Source organism: Crocuta crocuta, unplaced genomic scaffold (genome assembly GCF_008692635.1).
Source record: "Crocuta crocuta isolate KB4526 unplaced genomic scaffold, BGI_CrCroc_1.0 scaffold56, whole genome shotgun sequence".
NCBI classification, from domain to species: Eukaryota; Metazoa; Chordata; class Mammalia; order Carnivora; family Hyaenidae; genus Crocuta; species Crocuta crocuta.
The window spans coordinates 256,877-280,879 of NW_027531334.1; the positions used below are offsets into that span (position 1 = coordinate 256,877).

Consider the following 24,003-nt stretch of genomic DNA (forward strand, 5'->3'; position numbering starts at 1 on the left):
GCAAGTTAACACAGGTGACAGTTTTACCAACTCTTTTGCTGCTAATTCATGTCAAAGATCATACATCTAGTCCTTAATTGGCCACTAAACTTTCAGTTTGTTCACCAATTAACCACTAAGTGTATTACATTGTGTATTTTTTTGTTACAGAAGCACTTCATTCTTGGTACTAATTTTTTTAAGCCAGAATATTTAAACAATAGCCACCACGAAGCAAGCAAGCAAGCAAGAAAGGAGAGAGAGAGGGAGGAAAGAAGGAAGACAAAAGAAAAGAAAAACCTAAATTATCTTATGTGTTTATTTCCAGGTTCTATTATAACCAATCCATACTCCCTAAAGTGACCAGAATTCCTTCTGTAAAATACATGTTTGAGCATATCAGTCCGTTAGTGAAAATCCTTTGGCTCAAGAGCCTTCAAGACAAAGTTCATTTCCTTAGTGTTGCTTACAAGGATCTTCATATTCTATCTAGTCTATATTTCCACCTTAATCTCCAACTAATCCCCACATATACTTTAATCACAAGACCGCTCACTAGTTATGGAATACTATAAGCAATTCTATTCTTCTATGTTCTGTACATGCAAAGTACTTTACCTGAGATTATCCACCTTCCCCTGGAACCTGAATAGATCCCTCAAGTCACTCTTCATTTATACCACTCTTGCAGTGTATATATGACTTTATTATAGCACTCTTAACATGTTTTTATTTCATTGTCTCCTGAATTACAATATTTATTCCTCAAATAAGCTACACTAAAAATTACTTTTCATTAACTTAGAGGCTTTGCTAATATTACTTCCCAACTTACTGGATTCTGATTAATAATCATATAATAAACATTTATGAAATGCATAAGCAATATATGAATGAATTGGCAAGGAACATTCCTTCTTTTTTCTATCCTTACCACAAAGCTAAGCTCAAGATCTCATTGCACCTGTAGTAGACACTCAATAAATGTTGAACAATTGTAAAACGTATGAAAATGTCTGATTCTTCTCATTGTACCTGTTCTCTCTGAATGACTCAAGTTATTTATATCTCTATTTACTTTCTGTACTTTCCAAAAAATTTAACTCTGGTCTATATCCCTACTCTGAGTGTTAGGCCCATATAGGTAAATCTTTGATAAAAAGTCTACATTTGCATTTCCCAAAATGAACTTTAATTCAGTATGTACAAAATGAAATTCATGTTTTTCATTCACAAAATTTTTACTCTTGAATTTTCTTTCTTTGTGAGTGGCACCCCACTCACCCAAGCCAGAAGCTTGAGTGTCATCCATATATACTTGCTTTCCATACCCAATTTGTCGCTCTGTTCGTGACCTAAATATCGCTCAAATATCTCAACTTCTTACAATGTATTATGCAGGATGCCACAAGAGCCTCCAAACTAATTTCCCTACTTCCTGCCTGACATTCCTCCAGTTAATTTTCTATACTGTTGTAAAAATGACTATTTTACAACATAAATTAGGCTTGTGCCATTTTTGTTTGAACAACAAACCATCAATAGTTTGTCATTACCTTTATGTTAATATTACTACTTTTGTGTGGACACAGACAACACTCTGGCTGTACCCTTGACTCTCTGGAGACACGTCTTCCCTCTCCTTTTTCTCCCTCCAGGCCCCAAATGTGGGAACCATACCTAACTAACCTAATAATTTATTGTCCCTAGTAAATACTATCCTCTCAGGAGGAAGGCTATTCCCTCTACATGAGTCTTTCTCCAACTAACTGTTAACTACTTATTCTGGACAACTGTCCCAATAGGCAGTGCTCTCTGTAAATATGTGTTGGCTGAAGGCATGGTTATAAGAAATCTTAACACTGAAAAGCACAAAACCTAAAATCAAAATGACTTGCAAATTGCAAGTATTTTGCAATTTACTTATCCTGTTAAATGTTACCTTAGATGTTGGGATTGTCCTATAAGGGCCAAGGTGATCCATCTCTGTTTCCTTTTTGTGACTCAGAAAGCCAGGTTTTTAGTTTGGATTTTGTTTTCTGTTGTGTTTTGGTTTTAGCAAGAGCAGCAAGAAAATGATATTGAAAAGTTTGATTTTCCATAGCCTCATTTTTAAATAGAATCTCAAATGACCTTCCTGGATACTATTCATACTCTTAGACTAGATTTAAAAAAATTCTTCTGTGAGCAATGATTGGTTAAGACAGAGAAAAGAGATAACGATTCGCCCACGGGAGGAGGCTGAGGGAAGCAAAGACAGTGACAAGCAGATAAACAGAAAAGGAGGAAGCTGTTAAAAATTAAAAAAAAAAAATCTTGAGTACTTCACAAGCCTTGGCTGAGACAGTGGGAAAGATAAAAAGAGAAGAAGGAGAAATACAATCAGCACTGCTAGTAATTGGAGAAGCTGGAAGAATGGGAGGTGGTGGCTCAGAGGGGGAAAGAAGAGCAAAGAGAGAGAATGAGCAATGATGGGGAAAGGAACATAGGGAGTGTTTGAAAAAAAATGAGAAACCAGTCAGAGGGTAGAAAATGGGAACCTCCTCGGTCTCATTTTCTGTTGTTTCATCTGTACCACAAGAATTGTGTGTAATTTAGAGGACTTTCCCTCCTTTCAGTTTAAATAAATGAGTAAACAAATACATGAATGAATGAATGAATGAATGTATGAATTCATAAATAAGGGGTGTCTGCCTTATGAGACAGAGTTGAAAATTAGAGTGAACTAACAAGACACATTCTGGTGATTCTGAAGTTCAGTTCCTAAAATAGGAAGTTAGGGAACTTGGCGAGTATGCCTCTGAATAAGAGTCATACTGTCTGCATTTCCTACATTTGCCTCCCATCCCTGACTGTCTGTCTATAAATGTTTTCTTCTTTATGAGTTCATCCTTCCACATGTACCAGTTGCATGAGTTGTTCTTGCTTCTTATTCACCAATAACAATTGATGAACACCTGAGAATGTTCCAACTCTTTCCCTTCTTTAGCTGCAGAATGGGTAGAATAACTATTCAGTTTTATTCTTTAGTTTTATTCATTCCCCCTCCTTTAATGATGAATACAATATGAAGCAATTGATGTTTCCAAATTGCTTTTTTTTTCTAGAGAAAAAAATTTTACCAAGAGTCTACAAGTGGTTGAGATGGGCACAATTTAGACCTCCAGTTCACACTTTTCCATTGTTAGTGACATCTTCACTGTTAGACACCTCATCACACATAGGTGGATTTCCCTAGCTAACTATATGAGAATTTTCTTGTGTGACTATTTAAAGGAAAGTGCCATAAAAAGAATAATGTAACTTCTGTACTTGGAGTTCTGCTTTGGAGATTGGGAGGGAACAAGGACTGTTGGTTAGAATTCTGATGTGCAGATTGTAGGGGTTTTTTGTTGTTGTTGTTGTTGTTGTTAAATACTGCTCTCAAAAATCAGGTCTGCAAGAGAACAAGGGATAATACTGACTAAAGTACAAAACAATTCAGCAAGTGACCTTCATGCTTCTAAGCAACTAGCCAATCAGAATTCATGACAAGCAGATACTATCCAATCAGTATTCATTTCATGTGATTAGTAACCAGCTGATGTGAGAAAATGGAAGAAAGGCAGCATTCAGGAATGTAATGATTGTAGAATAATAGATCAGAATGTAATTCTATAAAGCTACAGGGTTAACACACTTGGAAAATGTATTTTGCAGGTTAGAAAAGATTCCATTTTTTAATAAGATCTTACTATCAGTAGTAGAAAAGAATAGAAGCCCAAAACAAAAGGCAATTTATAACATAATACCTGTTGCTTTTTATTTATTGCAAAAAAAAAAAAAACCCTCAACTTTAGATAAATATATAATGACTTGTTTAAGAAAGAATATTTCTGTCAACCTGTGGTGGGGGTTAATTTCCCAATATTTTTAAAGAACTCTGCTTCAAAGGTCAGAATCTTTTAGCCCTATCCTAATTTTTATTCTGTTTGATCAATTAGCACACTTCTTTACTTCTTTTTAAATATTGGCTGTGATAAAAAAAAAAAACCGTATGGAACAACTTTCATTTCTCCCCAAGAATACCATGCCATTGTTGGGTTTTAGTTTGTGGAGTTAAAATGGAAAGAGAACTCAGTCTGGGACAATGGCATTTGACCCAGGGTTGAAAACAACTCTCAGAGGTACTTCCCAAAGCTCTGGTTATCACCAGTGAAATAACAATTCACCTCTCTGTTTTCTTTTACTGAAACTGACACTGTAAGTAACAAAATGTAGTAAGGTTTCAAAGAAAGGAAAATGACCTTTAAATTTTCTGAAGCATAAAGGCCACTTCATGAAACAGAACAGCAAGAGATACGTGGCCTTAGGAGGTGAGTGAGATGACTCAGATTAGGGAATGAAAGGGGGACGCAGCTGGGACCTTGGGCTTGTCCTTTCTGAAGTCACAAGGACCAAAGTATCCTTGAGATGGAAAAGAGGTGGATGAATCTCAAAAGACTTGATAAAGATAATAACCAAAGGTCTCAATAATTATTCAAGGCATCGAAGAGCAACCAAATGGGTTCATTAACTTGCTATATTCCAGTATTTCCCATTATGCTTTTATAAACCAGGATTGAAGGCAGTAGATGTAAAAATTAATATGAAAATGTTTCCTATTCTCTATAGTCTCAAAGTAAAAATTAAAACAATTCTTTTTACACCAACTGAGAGACAAACTCCAAACTGAGGGATATCTGTAGGGCTTATTTTTCTTTCATATGGAAAAACAAATGAAGAGTTGCTAACATTATCTATTCAGAAGGTCAGAGAACTGTGGAAATTTTTCAAATTACAAAGAGACGATTTTAGCAGCTAAGTTCAATAGGAGAAAAAGAGTTGCAGTCTACTTTTTTTGTATCATTATGAAACTCCAAATAATAACAAATGTACAGTTTAGATGAACTGATTATTTCTTTAAAAGAAAGTGAATTGGTAAAGGATAAATAATCTAAAACTTTTAAAGAAGATTTTTCTACATAGCAAAATCTCTCCTAATGCTAAGCCTCGGAGTCTAACATGGAGTCATATATTTTGTATGACAAACTTAACTTAAAATAAGGTAAAGTGAATTCCAGGTACTAAATCTTACTGAAATTGAAATACAGTTTGGTTTTAGAGCCAAATAATATGTGAATTTAACTTAATAGAATATGTAAGAAAGATAGTGAAACAAATATGCTGATGATGAAAAACCAGTCGTAAGCATAAAATTATAAGCCTCACTAAAGGTCCTTCGATCTCTCCAAAGCTTATTTGCAATTAGAATTATTTAGCAAATATTTATTAAGCACCTATTGTATACAGAGATTAATATTTGAACTAATTAAAAATACACCATAATTAGAAGGAATAATCTCTTTTTGTCTATTTAGAGGAGAATAATCTGATATACGGTGATCAAAATTATTCATAGAACAGTACTCAAAGAACTTAATTGTTCATTCTGTCCTTGGAGATTTGAAGAAATGGAGATTTGTTAATCTCCCTTGGAAGCTCATTCCAAGGTTATATATATAAAAAAATGTACTAAACCTCTAATCAGGATAATAGCCACTGTCCAATTCCTGTTTATATTCCCAAGCCCCAAGGTACTTGTAAAGAAACTCATAGAACCATCAGAGCCATGCTTCCTAATATCAACTCAGTCCTTGGTGCTAGTGGGAAATACTTGTATTTAACTCTTTCTTCACAACTCATATATATTCCATAATAGATGTAACAAGAGTTTTCAAATCTCACAATATTTTTTGCTTCTTCTCGCTTTCTTCTGCCAGATAAACTAGAACCCTTGGGCATCCGCATTTGCATCTTCCCTTTTCTCCTCTTCAAACTATCTCTCCTAAAACAAATACTAGTACAAGCTAAACACTACTCTACGATCAGTGGAGAAGCTCCAATAACACCAACTACCCCAGTTTTTTCTTTCCTCTCTCTCCATCTCTGTTCTCTTTTTCCTATTTTTTAAACATTCTACTTCATCAGCCCTCATGTATTGACTTTATTTTGCCTTTTCACTATCTCTCTGTTCATTCTTTGCTCTCCACCTTAAACGCATATGGCTTCATTTTGTTGATTTTTTGTTGCTATTTTACGATGTCATCCCACTACCAATAAATAAATTTCTTCTTCATTTGGTCAAATTTCTGAAAACAGAATTTATCTTTGTAAATTTACTTTTGATTAAATTTGGCCATCACCATTTTCTTTTTAATTGCAAAGTCAAATGGTCTTGGCATCATCTTAATGCTCCTTGTTTCAAGGTAATACTCAGTCTCTCAACGATTACTCCCTTCTTAAAACCTACGCCTTCATCACTAAGGCAACTGCTAGGCCTTCTTTCTTTCTTTTTTCTTTTCTTTTCCTTTTCTCTTTTTCTTTTCCTTTTGTGACCCCTCCTCTTTTTGTCATTGCAAACTTATTTTCATATTTTCATCTGTGAAATGGGATGAGATTGTTACCGTGGATGAGGTGATTAATGACTGTATTGCTTAGTAGTAATACTATTAATAATACTGTATTTATAAGCGTCTTCCCCCTTGTAATTTGTCACTATCTTAAAGGGAAAAATTTTTTGCTTAGTGTCATTGCTTCCCAAAAGTGAAAGGTAAATAAACTTTCATAGTAAATTACTAGTGAATCACTTTTTAATTTTTGTATGTTTATTTATTTTTGGGAGAGAAAGTGAGAAACAGAGCATGAGCCGGGGAGGGACTGTGAGAGAGGGAGACACAGAATCTGAAGCAGGCTCTAGGCTCTGAGCTGTCATCACAGAGCCTGATGTGGGCCTCAAACTCACAAACCATTAGATCATGAACTGAACCGAAGTCAAATGCTTAACTGACTTAGCCACCCGGGTGCCCCACTGGTGAATCATGTTTGATATGGTAGAAAGATTACTGGAGTAGAATGTTTAAGATCTTAGTAATGGCTTCATTGACTTTGAGTTTTCTTATCTGCAAATGAGGATTACAATGTCTGTCTACATCACTGTTGTGGTAACAGATGACACATTGTACATAAAAACATCTTGTAAATATGAAAGCACTATTTTGATGCATCATATATTCTTATTGGGATCCAATATTAAATATTTATTTGTATGTTTATTTATTTATCTATGTAAGCTCTACACCCAACATGAGACTCGAACTCATGACCCTGAGATCAAGAGTCACATGTTCTGACAGAGCCTGACAGGCACTGTCTAATGTTAAACAGATCTATATAATACCAAAGTTGTCTTATAATTTTCTCTTTAATAGGGGGCATAGCTCTGTCTCTGCTGTATAAAGGAAATGATTACATGTCTTGCCTTAAGACAGAAGATTATACCCCTTCAAATCCCTTCCAACTCTCAGAGCTGTGTCCTTGGGGATTTTACCTTCCATGGCCTTTCAGAAACAATAGATATTGAGTCTGTCATAATATAACATACCAATTTCTTAAATAACCTATGGTGCATTTAATTCAGTCAACACCTTAAGGCTATGAAACAATGCCTTCTTTCTGTTTTAGTTTGGCCCTATTTTCTTCTTTCAAAACTGAAACCAGTGGAACTTGCCCCAGTCAGATATTCATATTTAAACTTGACAGGGGGGTGGAGTGTGTGTGGGTGAGAGAGAGAGAGAGAGAGAGAGAGAGAGAAGGAAGGAAGGTATGAAGGAATGAACGAAAGAAGGAAGATGGAGGAAGGGAGAGAGAAGAAGAAAGGTTATACGATAAAGGTTTTTTTCAGTATTCTTTTATGTTCACTGGTGCTCTGTTATTTATAAACATCATACCTAATTTGTTTCCTGAAAAATTAAAAATAGAATTACCCTACAATCCAGCAATATCACTACTAGGAATTTACCCAAAGCATACAGGAGTGCTGATTCATTGGGGCACATGTACCTCAATGTTTATAGCAGTGCTATCAATAATAGCCAAATTATGGGAAGAACCCAAATGTCCATCAACTGATGAATGGGTAATTTCACTCATATGTGGAATTTGAGAAACTTAACAGAAGACCATGGGGGAAGGGAAGGGGGAAATAGAGAGGGAGGCAAACTATGAGACCCTTAAATAGAGAGAACAAACTGATGGTTAATTGGGGGTCAGGGTGTGGAGAGGGGAAAATGGGTGATGGGCATTGAGGAGGGCATTTGTTGGGATGAGCGATGAGCTCTGGGTGTTGTAGGTAAGTGGATGAATCCTGGGAATCTACTCCAAAGCTAAGAATACACTGTATACGCTGTATGTTAGCTAACTTGATAATAAGTGATATTTACAATAAATAGATAGATAATAAAAACATCATACCTAGTTTGGCCAACAAGGAGAAGATATTTAAGTGGGGAGACATGTAGTAAGGTGGAATAATCTAGGTTGGATCTTCAATAGTAAGTACTATTCCAACTGGTAAAGTTTGTCAGTCAAAAAGCATTTCAAGGAAAGGACAAAGCCTGAGCAAATAGAGTTGGTAAGGTGTAAAATTAAGGGAATATGAGTAGTCATGTCTGACATGAACCTATGGTAATGTTAAAAGGATTGGGCAGAATCTGCTTTAGAAACATAGGATCCTGGTTACCATGCTTTGGAAGACATTCTAGATATCATGTGGCTCAACAGTCTTCTTGATGTTTGAATTAATCCTATAATATTTCTTCTGAGTGGCTACTCACTCAGAATAAATGTAAAAATTACAAAAAGAGAAAACTCACTCTTTTCAGAAGCAACCTAATCTGCCTTTTGATAGCACTGTGAGAAGCTTCAGTGAACATAAATCTATCTTCTTTTAATCAACAGATCCTAATGTGCTTGTCTGGGCCATACTATACAGGTTAAATTACCCTCTTCTTGATTATCTTTTTATATCTTTTATATATTTGAAGGCATCTCAGGTCCTGCTAGATCATTTCCAAACAGGACATTAACAGTTCCTTCATTAAAATCTCAGATAACATGAAATAATATTTCATATTACATGAAACATAGCAAGGACTTTAACATTGTGCTCACCATTATGTTCACTCTCCTAAGCATATTATCTAATTTTTATATATCCACCCTATAGGGTCATACCTAGTACTGAAATTTTCGCCATGAATTCCAATCAAATAGGATAAAATAACACTGTATTATCTATCTTTTAGAGATCATTTTTCTCTAGTATCTTCTGAAATCTTTTCCTTCAAAGAGAATCTCTTCTTCAATAGTAATGATCTTTCATGTTTGCTGATTTTGGTCATTTTGACCAGATTGAGTTTTTTCTTGTATATATTATGCCTTTAATAAAATTAGTTGACTTAGTTTTACAGCTGCTATACCAGTTTCTTCCTTCAACTCCCTTCCCCTTACCATCTCCCTTTATCTTGTCCTTAGGTACTTAATTGTTTTGAGTCAAAATAAAAGATTTTTTATTCCCTCTGACAAAATAGAGCTATTTCATGAAGAATATTTATTGAAAGGCTAATAAATTCACATTAATTAAACAGACAGTGAGAAGTCACTGAAGTTTTTTGATTAAAAAAAAACATTTTTTTTTTTAGTAGACTAATCTGGCAGCCACAAGTAGAACTGATTGAAATGAGGAGAAACAGGAGTATAGTCTGGAGAAGACTTCATTATTTCTCCCTCAAGTGGTGTCGAGGGAAATAAAAAAGATATTGGGCACGATGACAGATGCTGCAGAACTTACAAGTGATTAAAGTCCAGGAGGGGAAAATCAAAGTTCCTTGTAAGATTTGAAAGTGTAGTGATTGGATATATTAGTATCCAATATGTATATTCTCCAGAAAAACAGAACCAAAGAATTGGAATTATGTAATGAATTAACTTACACATTATAGAGGCTAAGTCCCAAGATCTACAGTCAGTAAGACTGGAGATCCAAGGGAACCAGTAATGTAGTTCCTGTCTGAGACTGAAGGTCTCGTATACCAGGAGAGTTTATATTGTAAATCTCACTTGGAGGAAAGGGGAAAACTGATGTTACTACTCTGGAAGAACAAGTTTTCTCTTACTACACTTTTTTGTTCTATCAAGGTCTTCAGTTGAGGTCCTTCTTTATTAGGAGGGATGATCTGCTTTATGCAGTCTACCAATTTAAATGTTAATCTCATCCAGAAGGACTCTTACAGAGACAACAAGAATAACATTTGATCAAAAGTCTGGCACCATGTTGCCCAGTCAAGTTGACACATACAATTAACATTAACACTGAGAGAACAGTGGAATAATGAACCCAGAAGAGATGTTCTTTAGGCAAGAAGGTACTATTAGCACATGCTGAGTTTGAGTTTGTGATGGCATGTGAAGATGACTATATAGATGGTTATAAATCATAAGTTGGTCTCAGGAAAGAGATAAGGATTTGGAATATATATTCGTATGTATTTACATAAAAGGTATTAGTGAAGGACTTTCAAGAAGTCAGTAGCACAGGATACTGCTAATCGATTACTTACAATGATGACCAAGAAAAAGTCAACAGTTTGGTGGTTAAGAAATCTCTATGGTCAGAAAAGTAGGAGGATAACTGGATGGGCACTGAAGTACAAAAGCCAAGAGAATAGCTATAATAGCTATGCTTTTTATTTTTGTTAATGTGTATTTTTGAGAGAGAGAGAGAGTGAGAGAGAGAGAGAGAGAGAGCGGCAGAGCCAGAGTAGAGGGGGAGACACAGAATCCAAAGCAGGCTCCTGGCTCTGAGCTGTCAGCAGAGAGTCTGACACGGAGCTCAAGCTCAGGAACTGCAAGATCATGACCTGAGTCAAAGTTGGATGTTTAACCAACTGAGCCACCCAGCCACCCTGAGAATAGTTATTCTTAAAAAAGGCATCTCTCTTCACTGTCTCTATACTGTCACCAACTCCCCTAAGTCTCTTGAACTTTCAGTAATCAAGCTCCTGACATTTACTGAAGTTAGTTTCTCAGCAACATTATATTCTGTGTCCCATTGGCTTTTTCATTTTGTCTTGTAAATTCAAGAATCCTCCAAAGCTCTGTACTCAGTCCTCTACTTCAGTCATCTCTATAAATCAGAAAAAAGCAAAACTATATCCCAATTGCTTTCATTAGTTTCAGACCTCCATTTACAATAAACTGGCCAAAACCTCATCTGGATAGCCTTCATGTTTATATCTCAAACACAAAATATCTTAAATAGAACCAATAAAATCCAACAAAAAAATCTCTGTGATAGCTCAGGAACATACCAAGATGCCCAAGTTCTAAACCTCAAAAATAACTTTGATTTGTTTCTCTGTCTTGCCCCTTACTACTTCCAATTCCAAGCCAAATCCTATCAATTGTACCTACAAAACATCCTCCATATTCATACCTTTTGCATTATTAGTATCACCATCACCACTGTTCTACTTCAAGAACTCATTGTCACTTACATGTGATATTAATCTCCTACACGAACTTTCCATATCTAGCCATTCTCCCCTCTACTGTGTCCTTATCGATTGCTGCCAAATTAATCTTCCTAAAGTACCACTTAAATCATGTCATTCTACTAATCGAAAATGTTTAAGTGGTTTTTATTACTCATTGAATAAAATCCAAACTCCTTAAAATAACATTTAACACCATCCACCATCTGGTGATATCCTACATTTCTACATGTATCTTCCTTTTCTCCTTTTCAGAGATTCAGTACTGCATTCAAACTACATGTCCTTTTCCTGTCTGTCTCAGACCTTTTGTTCATTCTATTTTCCTTGCCAGTAATGTCCCTTCTACTCACCCTTGTCTGTGAAGTCTTTTCCATTGCCCCAGTAGAAAGTAATGTATGATTCAAATGTTTGGGGCTTTATGTTAAATATGCTATAGATGTTATAATAATAAATTCTCACAATAACCCTGTCATACATTTACTCTTTTCTAAATTTTACCATTGAATAGACTGGTGCTTATATGGGTTTTGTTAAATTAGCCCAAAGTAACATAATATAAGTCAGTTTTCCATATTTGTCTACATCAAAATCAGTACTCTTAACCTTAATCCAAATATTTTTAATTTTAACACCATCTCTTCTGTATAGTTATGAGGCTCATGGAAGCCATAGTCTCATCGAAGTCATAGTAATGGAGAAAATTTTTAATAATGGCATGATATATACTTATAAAAATGCTTTTTTTTAGTCTGGTTATCAAAATATGTTTTACATATAGTACAACTCACCCATATTTGTGTACAGTTCTATCAATGTACAATTTCTACCTTTATTTTTCCAATGATTTTAGAATCAGGTGATTTAGTTTTGCAGTTTGCCTTAGTAGTTTGATTTAGTTTCAACAACTTTTGGCTTTTTTTTTGTCCTACATTTCTTTGGAAACGCTGGTGTTGTCAACATCGTTTCTAGTAACTCATCAAACACTTCTTTATGAACTGGTAGAATCTGTTTATAAAATGAGAAGCTAAGTAGTAAATAATCATAGCCAGAATTCAGAGATTTCTTCCATTAGATCTCTCCTATAAGTGTTCTACACCTGATAAAATTTGTACTCTTGAAAATTATTTTCTTCTTTATCTAATGGATGTATAGAACTTGAAGGATTTATATTGTTATATAGCCACACAGTATCTAGAAAAATTACCTTCTCAACTGATAGTTCAGTGTGCTTTAGAAAGAAATCATAGGAAAAATGTAGGCACATAATCCATTTTTTCAAAAGCTACATTTCTGCTAAATCTGTATAAATGACTGGTCCATACATTATTTTATTCAATAAGCATTTGTTAAGCACCTTCTATGTGAAATAGTATGAAATGTTCCCTTACAAAGTAGTCTACCATTAACAAGTATTCTAATTGAGTGCTTTCATATGTAGTATGTAGAGGAAATACATATGTAGTATGTGATAATGATTGACAAGAATTAATGGCTGAGTTAATTAAGTGTTGTAGTCACCAAAAGGATAGAGAAACCTTGTTTTTTATTAACTTTTAAGAAGAGCTAAGAAGATAATATCTATCATATTATTCTGCTCAGCAGCAATGAAATAATAAGAATTAGGAAAAGAAGACTTGATGCAAGGATGGTTTTAAAGCTTCATAGTATTAGGTCAACCAGTGCATCAGAAATAAGAGAACTAGTTTTCTTCGTATAAAAACAAGAGTCCTTGTAGTAATGTGGAAGCAAATGAGAAAGCATTCCCCTGGAGGGCTTTTGAAGATACGATAAAGCCCTTTTAAAGAACTTTATAGTTAGGTTTTAACAATAGCTTTCCTGCCATTATAGTATAAATACATCATTGCCCTGGTTTAGAAAATCATCTTGGGTTTTGACCTCTCTGTTCATCGTGAAATTTTTGAAAAAACAAACAAAAACATGAACAGGCATAATTCTTCATGATATATTTTTCATCAACATTGCACAGGCATAATTTTGAATTTTTTAAAATGTTTTATTTATTTCTAGGAGAGAGAGAGAGAGAGAGAGACAGCGTGAGCAGGGGAGGGTCAGAGAGAGAGGGAGTCACAGACTGAAATAGGCTCCAGGCTCTGAGCTGGCAGTCAGCACAGAGCCCGACGCGGGGCTCGAACCCACGAACCGCGAGATCATGACCTAAGCGAAAGTCGGACGCTTAACCGACTAAGCCACCCAGGCGGAGCCATAATTTTGCATTTTTAAAATGAAGAGTTAAGGAACCTGTTTTACATCCCTTTTCTGCCTCCAGGCCCACTGCTCTGCAGCTTCTCCTCCAGTGGTATTCACAGCCTATCTATCCTAGAATTAATGATTTCTTGGTCCTGGCCTGCCTTGGAGAGGTTGAATGAACTATTGCCATTACTCTGTCTGCCTCCTTTCTGTCTCTTATTCGCAACTCTCATAACGTCATTAAAATAAAAAGAAGGATTAAATGAATTATAATATACAGTGATTTCTATAAAAGCCATATAATACATATAGATAATAGGGCTCGTGACAACACATATATCATAGAATTTAGAGGAGGAAGGAGTCTCTCACATACCCCACCTGCTAACCAGCAGTGCCAAAATTATCTCTTTTAATAAGTAGGTAAATATCCTATTTTTAAAGAATTTTTGCAAGTACAAAGTGTTGTATTCCCACCAGACAATCTGAGTTTTCACACCCCATAGAAATTTCTACATATATTCGTGATATATACATTCAAATGCACAGCTAAAATATTCAAATATACAATATAAGTCAAAGCAAGAACTTTTTTGTTCTGACCTAAAAGTACCTCATTAGCGCAGATGTCCAAGATAGACAGCCCCAAATACACGGAGGTCCAAGGGCATGAAAGAACCCTTACTTCTGTAGACTAACAAATGGATTTATGCAAATTAGTGTGTGAACTTGAAGATATTTTTGTGACAAACTGGTTGGTAATCACACGCTGCCAAGGGGAAAACCCCAGGTAGGCAGCATTATTATTACCACTACCATGATTATTACCAAAACCATGAGACCTTAAAGCTTCCCGGATGAAAGGCTTTTGAGGGAAAAACAATCTATCCTAGGGTTTGCTCTGTGGACTTGAAATTACTTTTCAACCTTTTCTTCTTATTTATCCAACTCATTTCAGAAGATGAAACACCTATTCCAAGGTGAGGAAAGAGGCTCCGGGGAAAAGAAAAAATAAATTCTTTAGGATGGTCTTGTTATTTTCTGTTCATTCTCCTGATCCTTTTTTCCCCCTGCTTATTTCCCTGATTTTAATTTGTCTTACTCCATTTCTCTCCCTTTGCCCTCAATTTTTCGGAATATGCTGCGTCTTTTCTCTCTGTGTCTCATCTTCCAAACTCTCAGAAGTATTGTCCGTAATCAGTCATATCTTTACTACATTCTTTATTTTTGTTATCCCTTTAAAAAGCATGAATATTGCTTCAGAGNTGTCTTTTCTCTCTGTGTCTCATCTTCCAAACTCTCAGAAGTCCGTAATCAGTCATATCTTTACTACATTCTTTATTTTTGTTATCCCTTTAAAAAGCATGAATATTGCTTCAGAGAAACCATGGTATCCATTATTGTGCCTAAAGGGGTGAATAAAAAATAGACATATTTGAAATGAGAGCTGTGGAGGAGCAGGATGATGGTTATGATCACACATTTTGAAAACAAGTGTATTTGGGTTTGAACCCACACACTGACTCTTACTAGCTATGACAAGGCCAGTTTATTCATTCAGTACTCTGAGCTTAACTTCAAGCAGATCTTATAAAGAATTAATAGTATCTACTTCACCAGATTGTTGAGGATTGTTGAGATAATAATGCAAAGACTTTAGTTAATTGTCAGGAACCTAAGAGACAATATACAAAGTAACAACAATGAGATGGTGGTGAAGATAATAGCAATGGTGGAGACAGTTGTGATATGATGATTATAGACGGGGTTTTCAGAGTCTCTGTCAGAAGGGGCAGCCACCTCTGTCCATTTGGATTGCAAGTCCTTGGTAATCATTTGTATCTTTAAAAGCCATAGCAGTTGTGCATAAGCCTAAGTGTTACAGTGAGGTTTAAGTCTCTTCACATTTCCAGAGACAGATTTACTTCACACACACACACCTCAAAATTCAAGCACTACTTTGTCCTCTCCACTGGTCTCTCCCACTGTTGTTGTAAAAATTTTCACACATTCAAAAGAATATCTAAGACAAACATGTAAGTTTGAAATAAGTATAATAATATTAATATCCTTGTACCTAGTATAAAAAAATAAACAAACTTATACATATTTTGAAGCTTCCTTATGGCACTCTGATTGCAGCCTCTCTCCTGCCCATACCAGAAGTAATGACTATCTTAAATTTGAATTTATCATTCGGCTACATTAACTTATAAATTGTATGATGGATGTATCCCTAAGTAATATATTGTTTAAATTTCCTTATTGTTGAATTTAAAAAATTGTTTTATTTATTTTTGAGAGAAAGAGACAGAGTAAGAGTAGGGGAGGAGGGGAAGGGGAAAGACAGATAAATAATCTGAAGCAGCTCTAGGCTCTGAGCTGTCAGCACAGAGCCTGATGTGGGGCTTGAACTCGTAAACCACGAGATCATGACCTGAGCCAAAGGTGGAAGCTTAACCAAGTGAGCCACCCAGGCACCCCCCCCTTATTGTTGAATTTTTATAAATTATATCATGCTGATAGATTCTTTAGAGATTGAGCTTATTGAGGCTGTTTGTNTCTTATTGTTGAATTTAAAAAATTGTTTTATTTATTTTTGAAAGAGACAGAGTAAGAGTAGGGGAGGAGGGGAAGGGGAAAGAGAGATAAATAATCTGAAGCAGCTCTAGGCTCTGAGCTGTCAGCACAGAGCCTGATGTGGGGCTTGAACTCGTGAACCACGAGATCATGACCTGAGCCAAAGGTGGAAGCTTAACCAACTGAGCCACCCAGGCACCCCCCCCTTATTGTTGAATTTTTATAAATTATATCATGCTGATAGATTCTTTAGAGATTGAGCTTATTCAGGCTGTTTGTTAATAGTACATTGAGTGAAAATACTATAACGAAATAGCCATTCTTCTATCTATGGTTTTTTGGGTTATTTCCAATATTTAGCCTTATAATCATGTTATTATGGGGCATTTGTGTGACTCAGTTGGTTAAGTGTCTGACTTTGGCTCAGGTCATAATCTCATGATTCATGGGTTCAAACCCTGTGTCGGGCTCTTTGCTGAAAGCTCAGAGTCTGGAGCCTGTTTCGGGTTCTGTGTGTGTCTCTCTCTCTGTCCCTCCTCTGCTCATGTTCCCTCTCTCTTAAATAATAAATAAATAAATAAATAATCATTGAAAAAAAAGAATTGTGTTATTATGCATATTTTTGCATGCTTTCTCCTGTACAAAAGAATGTGGAACTTCAAAGCATATACGTAGGAGAATGTAGGATATGTATCTCTTCATCTTTATGGGATAATGCCAAATGTTTTCCTAATGAGGTTTTATTCGTTAGGATTAGGTTTAGGTTAGGATGTTGTGAATATAAAAAAATCAAGAATCATAATAATTTAAAGTCATGTATTTCTATCTCAGATTCAAGAAATTTGGAGGTGTACAGTTCAGAGACAGTAAGACACTTCACAGAGTCAAAGATGTAGGGTCTTTCTATTGTATAGGTCACCTCATATATACAATTTTCATTTCAGTCCTTGCAAGGTCCAAATGGTTTCTGAAGCTTCAGCCAGTATATCCGATTTTGGCTGGCAAGGAGAAAAAATACGTGCATGCACGCGCGCGCACACACACACACACACACGAAATGCATAGCCTCTTTCTCAAAGTAGCACACAGTATTTTTCTAGTATCCCCTCGGCCAGGACTTACATGGGCATGTCTGGCTGCAAGGGAAACCAGAAAATCAAGCCTTTATTCTACCTGGCCATGGATCCATTGAAAAATAGAATTACTAATGAGAAAGAAAAGAAAGGCAAATAATGGAAGATAACCAACAGCCAGCCTCTACCAGTATTAATTTATACATTCACCTGAAGACTAAGGCAGTTTTTGTTTCCCAGAATAGTTGATACACTTAAAATTATTATACTTTAAAAATTTTCAAAATTATATTAATATTATACCATTTAAAAATTGTATGTGGTTTATATTAAAGTTTCATTTATTCGTATGCTTATTAGTCATCTGTGTTTCCTTGTTTATGAACTCCTTCTTCATATCTTTCCCATATTTGTGTAGTTTATCTTATTCTTAGTAATTTTATGAATTTTGTGTTTATTCTGAATAATAACTCTTTATCAGTTATATAAATTGCAATTGCAAGAAGAAACATTTTGTTAGTGTCTTAGCTTTTTATTTCTTCAGAATGTTTGATGTAAAGTTCTTTTTTAAAAGTTTAATCTAGTTGAATTTATCATTCTTTTCCATTATCATTTAAATTTTCTATGTCTTGAGGGTGCCTGGCTGGCTCAGTCACTGGAACATGTAACTCTTGATCTCGGGGTTGTGAGCTTGAGCCCCATGTTGGGTGTAGAGATTACTTAAAAATAAAACAAAATCCTTGAAAAAATCTAAGTAAACTTTCTATATCTTGTTTCAGAAATCTTTCCTCATTTCATGGATATACGATATTTCTACTTTTTTTCTAAAAGTTTTGAAGTTTTTATCTTTGCATATATGAATTTCAGTGGATTAGAATTGACCTTTTTTTATGTGTTCCTGGGTAGAACTATAATTTCATTTATTTCCATCTGGATAAATAAATTAGCCTTAACATGATTTGAAGAGTTTAGCTTTTCCCCACTGATCAGAAATGTCAGCTTGCTCATATTCCAGTTCTCTTATAAACAGAGATCTGTTTCTGATATCTAGTTCTCTATTCCTATATGTAGCTATACTTTCTCTGTATTTAAATATCTGTATCTATATTTGCCAAATATTTATAAGTAGACTTGCTATTTAATAAATAAGGACACTCTTCACATCTTATTTTTTATGTTTATGTATTTCTTTTTTATGTATTTTTTATTATTAAGTGAAGTCTACACCCAACGTGAGGCTCAAATTCATGACCCTGAGATCAAGAGTTGTGTGCTTTACTGATTGAGCCAGCCAGGCACCCCTGTTTAGGTATTTCCTAATTGTTATAGGCAATTTATCTTTGCACATAAATTTTAGAACCAGTTTGTCAAGTTCAACAACAAAAATTACAGTTCACACTTGATAGTGTTACATTAAATCTAATTTGTCAATTTAAGAACTGACATCTTTATAATATTGGGTATTATATATTTTCTTTTTCAAGCTGATTAAAAAAAATTTTTTTTAGAAAGAGAGAGATAGCAGCAGCAGAGGGAAAGGGGGAAAGGGAGAGAGAGAGAGAGAGAGAGAGAGAGTCTTAAGTGGGCTCCACTTAAGATTTTTTATTGTTTTTTGTTGGGGTTTTTTGTTTCATTTATCGAGCTACATAGAGCTCGATCCCATGACCCTGGGATCATGACCTGAGCCTAAATCAAGAGTCAGATGTTCAACCGACTGAGCCACCCAGGATCCCCTCAGTCTGGTTTTTGAATGGTATCTAGCAATGCAGTGGACCTTTGTTTATTCTATATCCATCCAGTTTCTAAATTCTCTTAATTCCAAAATTGAATAAATTTTATTGGGGTTTTATACAGACTATTTTTTTCTATTTTATTGTGAAGTAATTGACATACATCACTGTATAAGTTTCAGGTGTACAGCAGATAGTTTGATTTATATATATTGTGAAATGTTTACCACTGTAGGTTCAACTAATATCTATCTTCTCATATAGATACAATAAAAAGAAAAGAAACAAAGAGTAAAAAGTAAAAAACCCTATTTCTTGTGATGAGAACTCTTAGAATTTACTGTCTTAAAAACTCATATGTCATACAGCTGCGTTAACTATAGTCATGTTAGACATTATATCCCTAGTATTCATTTATTTTTAATAACTGGAAGTTTGTAACTTTTGATCACCTTCCTCCAATACCCCCACCCCACCCCTCTGGTAACCACAAGTTATCTCTTTTTCTAAGAGTTTTTTATGTTTTCTTTTGGGGATTTTGTTTTTCTTTTTGTTTTAGATTCCACATATGAATGAGATCATACAGTATTTGTCTTTCTCTGTCTTATTTCACTTAACAGGTGAAAATCATTTAACAAGGACCATCCATGTTGTCACAAATGGTAGATTTCCTCATTTCTTATGATGAATAATATTCCATTATGTGTATATATATGTAGACATGTGTGTATATGTGTATGTGTGTACACATATCACAAATTCTTTATACATTCATCCATTGATGGACACTTTGATTATTTTCATTTCTTGCTTATTGTAAATAATGCTGCAATGAACATGAGGGTACAGATATCTTTTCAAGTCAGTGTTTTCATTTCTTTTGTATATAGTCCCAGAAGTGGAATTTCTGGATCATATGGTAGTTCTGTTTTTAACTTTTTGATGACTCTCCATACTGTTTTCCATAATGACTGTACAAATTTACAATCCCACCAATAGAGCACAAGGGTTTCCTTTTCTTCACATCTATGCTAGCATTTGTTATCTATTGGCATTGTAACAGCCAGGAGAGGATATCTCAGTGTGGTTTTAATGTGCCTTTCCCTCATGACTGGTGATGTTGTGCATCTTTTCACCTATATGTTAGCCTTTTGTATATATGCTTTGAAAAAATGTCTATTTAAATACTTTACCCATTCTTAAATTGGGTCATTTGGGGTGTGTGTGTGTGTGTGTGTGTGTGTGTGTGTGTAGGCGCTTTTTATTGTTGTTTGTTGGGGTTTTTTGTTTTATTTATTTTTGGGTTTTTTGTGGGTTTTTTGTTTGTTTGCAATTCAAGTCTATGAGTCTTTTATACATTTTGGATATTAACTCCTTTTGAGATATATTATTTGAAAATATTATTTTCCCATTTTGAAGGTTGTGGTTTCACCTTGTTGGTTTCTTTTGCTGTGAAAAAGCTTTCTCTTTTAAGTTTGATGTAGCCCCACTTATTTATTTTTTATTTTGTTGCTTGTGCTATAGGTTTCATATCCAAAAAATCCTTACAAAGACCCATGTGATCAAGGATTTTTATGTCTGTATTTTTCTCTAGGAGTTTCATGGTTTCAAGCCTTACATTTAAGTCTTTAATCTATTTTCTTTAATTTTTGTAAGTGATGTATTTTAGGAGTCCAGTTTTATTTTTTATTTTTTGTTTTAAATTATCACAGCACTGTTTATTGGAAAAAACTGTCTTTCATCCACTGAATATTCTTGGCTCCTTTGTCAAAATTAATTGACTATTTATGCTTGGGTTTACTTCTGGGCCCTTGATTCTGTTCTGTTGGTCTATTTTTATGCCAATACAATACAGTTTTGATGACTCTAGCTTTATAGTATAGCTTGAAATCAGGAGTGTTGATATCTCCTGCTTTATCCTGCTTTCTCAGAATTCCTTTGACAATTTGGAGTCTTTTATGGTTCCCTATAAATTTTAGGAGTGTTTTCTCTACTTCTTTAAAATATACATTGGAATCTTGAAAGAGATTGCACTAAATCTATGGAAGGTTTCTGGTAGTACTGAGATTTTAGCAATATTAATTCTTCTAATCCATGAACACAGGACAACCTTTCCATTTATTTATGTCTTTAATTTCCTTCATCAGTGCCTTATAATATTAAGATTAGAGATTTTTCATCTTCTTAGATAAATTTATTCCTAAATATTTTATTGTTTTGATGCTATTAAAAATAGAATAGTTTTCTTTATTTAGAAACTGTATTGTTACTGTATAGAAATTCTTATGATTTTTGTATGTTAATTTTATATCCTGCAACTTAACTGAATTCCTTGACTTCATCTAATAGGTTGTTGGTTGAGTGTAGGATTTTATGTATAAAAAAATCATGTCATCTGCAAATAGACACAATTTTACTTGATCTTTTCCAATTCTGATACTTTTTATTTCTTTTTCTTACCTGATTGCTCTAGCAAGAACTTCCATTTCTATGTTTAATAGGAGTGGAAGTGTTACTCCTGATCTTAGAGAAAAAACTTTCAGTCTCACCACTGAGTATGTTAGCTGTGGGCTTAAAGCATATGGCCTATATTATGTTGAGATATGTTTGTTTTATGCCCAATTTATTTTTTATCATGAATAGATGTTAAAGTTTGTTAAATGCTTTTTCTGTATCTATTGAAATAATCATATAGCTGTTTTCTTTCATTTTATTAATGTGATGTATCATTGATTTGCATATGTTAGACCACCCCAGGGATAAAACCCATTTGATCATATCTGAATGATCCTTTTAATGTGCTGCTGACTTCAGTTTGCTAGTATTTTATTAAGGATATTTGCATGTAGGGGCATCTAGGTGGCTCTGTCAGTTAAGCATCTGACTTTTGATTTCAGTTCATGAGATTAAGCCTTGTGTTAGGCTCTGTGCTAAGAGTCGAGAAGCCTGTTTGGGGTTCTCTCTCTCACTCTCTCTCTCAGCCAATTGAACAATCAATCAATAATTAAATTAAGGATTTTTGCATCTATATTTATCAGGGATATTAGCCTGTCATTTTCTTTTTCTATTAGTGTCCTTTTCTGAGTTTTGTGTCAGGATTATGCTGGCCTCATAAAATGAGTTTAGGAGTATTCCATCCTCTGATATTTGGAAGAGTCTAGAAAGCATTGGTGTTAATTCTTTAAATGTTTGGTAAAATTCACCAGTGAAACCATCTGATCCCAGGTTTTTCTTTGTTGGGAGAATTTTTAATTACTGGTTCAATCTTCTTACTTGTAACTAGTCTTCACATTTTCTATTTCTTCTGATTCTGTCGTGGTAAGTTGTACGTTTCATTTCTTCTAGGGCATCCAATTTGTTGAAATATAGTTGTTCATAATGCCCTCTCATGATCCTTTCAATTTTTGTGTGTCCATTGTAATGTCTTTTTCATGTATAATTTTGTTGATTTGGGTCATTTGTCATCTTTCCTTGATTAGTCTAGCTAAGGATTTGTCCTTAAATGTTGCTTCCTTTCAAAGAAAGTTTATCCTTTCTATTGTCTTTCTGTTCTCTACTTCATTTATTTCTGCTCTTATATTTATTCTTTCCCTTCTCCTGCTAACTTTGGGCTCAGTTTGTTTGTATTCTAACTCCTTGAGGAGTAGAGTTAGGTTGTTTCTTTGGGTTCTTTTTGATTGTAAAGGTAAATATCCATTGCTATGAACTCCCTCCTAAAACTGTTTTTGCTATATCTCATTAGTTCTAATATGTAGTGTTTCCATTTTCTTTTGTCTCAAGGCACTTTTTTCTTTTCTCTTTAATTTATTGTTTGTTCCAATAATTGTTAGGAGAGTATTGTTTTATTTCCATGTGTTCATGAATTTCCAATTTCCCTCTTGTTGCTGATTTCCTAATTTCATACTATTGTGGTCAGAAAGAATATTTGGAATTTTTTCAATCCTCCTGAATTTTCTAAGACTTATTTTGTGGCATATGGTCCATCGTAGCAAATATTCCATATGTGTTTTAGAAAAATGTGTATTCTGCTGTTGTTGGATAAAACGTTCTTTATATATTTGTTAGATCTATTTGATCTATAGTGTCAAAGTCTGCTGTTTCCTTATTGATTTTCTGTATGGATGATCTATTTATTGTTAAGAATGAGATATAAAAGTCCCCAACTAGTTTTGTAAGACTACTTATTTCTCCTTTTAGCTCTCTTAGATTTGTTTTATATATTTAGGTGCTACTATGTTGGATGCATAAATGGTTACAATTGTTAAAACTTCTGGATGTATTAACCCCTTTATTATTATATAAGAATCTTCTTTGTCTCTTTTTACCATTCTTAGTTGAAAGTCTAATTTGTCTGATTAATTTTTTTAAAATTCCTGATTTTTTGGTAACCATTCACTTGAAATGTCTTTTCCCATACCTTCATTCTCAGTCTATTTGAGATTTTAAGGCTGAAGTGAGTCTCTTATAGGCAGAAATATTGTTGCATCTTGTGTTTTATTAATCCATTCAATATTCTTTAAGTAGAGAATTTAATTCATTTATATTTAAAGTAATCATTGATAGGTAATGACTTAATATTGCCATTTCAATTGTTTTTTGGTTGTTTTGTAGATCTGTTTTTCCTTGCTTCTTATCTGCTACCTTTTGTTATGTTTTTGATATCTTATGATATGAATATGCTTTGACTTCTTGATCAGGTTCTTCTGTGTAATTACTATAAGATTTTCCTTTGCAGTTGCCATGAAGCTCACATAAGGTATCTTAAACTTATAACACCCTATTTTAAACAGATAACCTCAATAGAATTTGTAAACTTTACACTTTTATTTCTCCCACCTCACATTTTAGATTATTGCTACTACAATCTCCATGATTTTATGTTGAGCCTTGCAGCAGGCTCTGTGCTAACAATGGGGGAGCCTGTTTGGGATTCTCTCTCTCACCCTCTCTCTCAGCCAATCAAGCAATCAATCAATAATTAATTAAATAAAAGGATTTTCGCATCTATATTTATCAGAG

At 34.4% G+C, this 24,003-nt stretch overlaps 1 protein-coding gene across 1 annotated transcript in view; it reads left to right on the forward strand.

The window, feature by feature from the left end:
• Positions 1-24,003, forward strand: part of LSAMP (limbic system associated membrane protein) — a 423,147-nt gene that overhangs the window by 219,054 nt on the left and 180,090 nt on the right. The gene's annotated exons all lie outside the window — the stretch shown is intronic.